The following is a 3549-nucleotide window of genomic DNA, read 5'->3' on the forward strand; positions in this document are numbered from 1 at the left end:
ATTAAACATAAAATATCATATAAATCAAAGTGTCTTATAAACTTCCTTGATGTTTTGATCATAGGTTAGCTTAAGCAGGGACTAGGCCTTGGTTAAATTAGGATATTTAGGTAGCTTTTATAAAAATGTCTTAGAAAAATTCATTACTGGTGTGCATTTTGACATATTCTAAGATCTGCCCGTGCAAGTTATTTTCAGTTATGACAGCGCAAGCATGCATTTTAGCCTGGGACTAGAATTAAGGCTTGTTTGTGAAACCAGGTTCCACTGATGTACTGTTCCAACGGCATGTGTTAACTAACTAACTTAATGCTAATATTGTACAAATTTGAAAAATATATGACATACACAATTACCTGCTTCGTCATTGTCGTCGAGCAGATGTTGAGGTCGTGCCCTTTTGTGCGGAAAAATGTTTGCTTAGAAATGCCTGAGAGAAGAATGACATTACAAATGTAGTTTTTTATTAGTTTTATTAAATTAAATACAGTACTTCACACATTCAGTATTTGACAAATTAAAACAAAGAAATAGTTCACCCACAAATAAAAAATTCCTTTATCTGTTTGAAGGTATGTTTTTCTTTTTTTTATTATTAGTTCTCTTTTATAGTTGTTTTGTAGTTTTACAGTTGTATTGTTAATGTGTTGGCTGTGTTGTCTTGATAATATAGGCCACATGGATTGTGTTCTTTCCAATAGGCTGCTTTTTATTTTTGGTAACACTGTTCATTTACTGTATGTTTTACAATGAATGTAAACTGCATCATGTTTTATAGTTAAACTGAACACTATTTTAGTTTATTACAACAAAAGTAATAACAATGTGAGGTAATATTAAATTACATCTGTTTGTATAATCATTCCAGGTGATAAGTAAAAACAAATCTGAACACAGATACTGTACATTATTGTACAACGAGTGTAGAAGTAAAAATATAGAATACAAAGAAGAAGTCTAATGTAAAGATCAGAGCAAAGCACTGTGATCTACACAAACCATTTACTTTTCATTGGTCCATTTTTCTTTTTTTATTTATTATTATTATTATCATTATTATTGTGCATTTATATTTTGAATGTGACATTCATGTATGAGTTCTACAAACTCACTTTATACAGAATCCACACTATAGCAGCAAAACATGGACTGGCCATTCATAAGTACTTTGTTTTTCTTTTGTGGCTGAATTAATTATATTACATTACATTATATTACAACTTAACCTAATATGCTGAAATAAATATTTAGGGATTGTACATAATTTTCCACTTAAATGGCTTTAGTATCCACAGCTAATTTTAACGGTATTCACAGTTAAGCAGAAATGTCAGAAGGTCATTGTTTGTTGGATAATGTGGTTTTGCTGCAGCACCTGATGTAGCTGCTTTTTTTGAGGATCTAATGGAAAAAAGGTGGGATGACATTTTAGAACAGACATATTATGATGTTAAGAAATATATAATGTCATTTATTTATTTACTGAATTATATATTGAATTTGTATAATTGCCACTGTAGTATTTATGGACATATATAATACCACAGAACAAGGACATACTATTTCACATCTGAATTCCATAAGCTGAAAAACTTTAATGGTAATGATTAGGCCTAAGTGTTACTAGGTGGAAAAGAAAAGAGGGCAATATATATATATATATAGAGAGAGAGAGAGAGAGAGAGAGAGAGAGAAAGAGAGAACCAAAAAATGTACAGTGTGAATAACTACTAATAGCAAAAATTACAAAATAAATAAATAAAATTAACACTTAATTGTGAAGTTGTTCTCCCATCCTTTTGTTTATAACTAGGAGTCTTTTAACCCAAACCCCTTGTTCCCACCCTGTCCTTCAAAATAAACAGTGACAGAAGAATTCTACACTTACGTGGTTGTCATGCTTCAAACTGTGTTTTCAGACTGAAGACTTCTTAATGTTGTACTACATTGTTAAAAAAATAATAATAATAATAAAAAAATTATCAAACAATCAGATGTTGATTTATTAGATCAACATTAGAATTGGAATATTTTTAGAGACAAGGAATAAAGGTATTGTTGTGTAGGCTACATATTTTGTGTGCTCAGAAAAAAAAAAGACTAACAAATGGTATTTGGATTTTAATGACTAGATAAATGTATTGTAAATTATTTTCTGTGAATCATACCTGGTTCAGGCCGGGTGTTGTGGAAGTTGTCCTAGATTGCAATAATAATTATAAAAATTGACAATAACATATTTTGAAAATATAAATTAATCTTATTTTAACCCTATTGCTATGTGTTTTTGTCTGTTACTTTTTTGAAGACCACATTTCAGTTATTTCACTACAAAATCATTGTTCTTCCTTTATGTAACTTACACATAAAGTTCATGTAACAATGTTACATTTGACATGAAGAAAGTTGAAGTAAATGTACTTGAAATCCAACTTAAACTTTAAATTGCATATGCAATACGGTTTCTATAGCAACTATTCAAAATGACATAAGTTGCATAGGACTGTAAATCATTTGAAATAAACATACAAACCTGGCAGAGAAGTTGAGAATGTGGACAGTGGATGAGGCACAGTGGCCTGGACACAGTCCTGCAATAACAGAATACAATGAAAAAATGAAAACAACAACAAATAATAATAATAACACACACACTGTACGCTTCTTTTACATACGTCACTTTGATATCTTATTCTGCAGTTGCATTGGAGTCAGTGTATCAGTATATAATTTATATTTATTTTTCATTGGGAAACTACCACTGCTTGAGTACTTAAATATCCAACTCTGCTCTTTCAGCAAAGATCATTCAAAACCGGTTCTGCCTGACGGACTGGCCACAAGGAACAATGTGAACACTGTTTTCTCTTTCTCTTTTTTAATTACAAGTTGCCTAACATTTACTTTTCCAGAATCACCATACTATGTCAGTATTTCTGAATGAATTAGGTTTTTATAGAAGAATACATGAAAAAAGCTGAAACAAAAACAAAGAATGTTTTGTCGGGTATCCTAAAATGTGTTTTATGTGGCAACATTAAATCCGTTACTTAAATTACTGTTTGTATTCAAGACAAAAATAATATTTAGTATGACTAACTCAACCTGACTCCATTTCACCAACAACGTTTACATAGGTTTAAGGGTTAGATCAGGAATAGCACCCTAAAGTAGAAACTATACACTGCTCAAAGAAAGAACAAATAAGTATGTGTTTGGTTCGGTTTTCTATAGAGTAGACAAAATATGCAGGATCTATTGAAAAATGTAAAAACTTACACAACTTTTCTCACTGGACTATTTTTTGGTTGTTAGCTGTATACACTACAAAATCTACAGGAAGTTACAAGAAAAGAAAAAAAGTACCTCAGAGGTGTGGTTGTGCGCATGTGTTGGTATTTTTCCATCCAGAGACATGCAAAATTACACTGACGTCACCTGTTGCTCAAGATTCACATATCTGAACAGTACAGGAAGAATTCTCTACACTCACAATAATGTGTGGTTATATCTTACTTGACATTAAACATTTTCCAACCAGAAATCAAT

At 30.9% G+C, this 3549-nt stretch overlaps 1 long non-coding RNA gene across 1 annotated transcript; it reads right to left on the minus strand.

The window, feature by feature from the left end:
* Window positions 1-1883: 1883 nt before the first annotated feature.
* LOC107669265 (uncharacterized) lies at window positions 1884-3337 on the minus strand. Its single transcript, XR_001631964.1, has 4 exons — window positions 3280-3337; window positions 2534-2591; window positions 2169-2199; window positions 1884-1942 (listed from the first exon to the last, which is right to left on the minus strand). It is a non-coding gene; the product is annotated as an uncharacterized LOC107669265 (long non-coding RNA).
* Window positions 3338-3549: the final 212 nt, after the last annotated feature.

The sequence above is a fragment of the Sinocyclocheilus anshuiensis genome, unplaced genomic scaffold (genome assembly GCF_001515605.1).
Source record: "Sinocyclocheilus anshuiensis isolate Anshui unplaced genomic scaffold, SAMN03320099.WGS_v1.1 scaffold632, whole genome shotgun sequence".
In the NCBI taxonomy this organism is placed as follows: Eukaryota; Metazoa; Chordata; class Actinopteri; order Cypriniformes; family Cyprinidae; genus Sinocyclocheilus; species Sinocyclocheilus anshuiensis.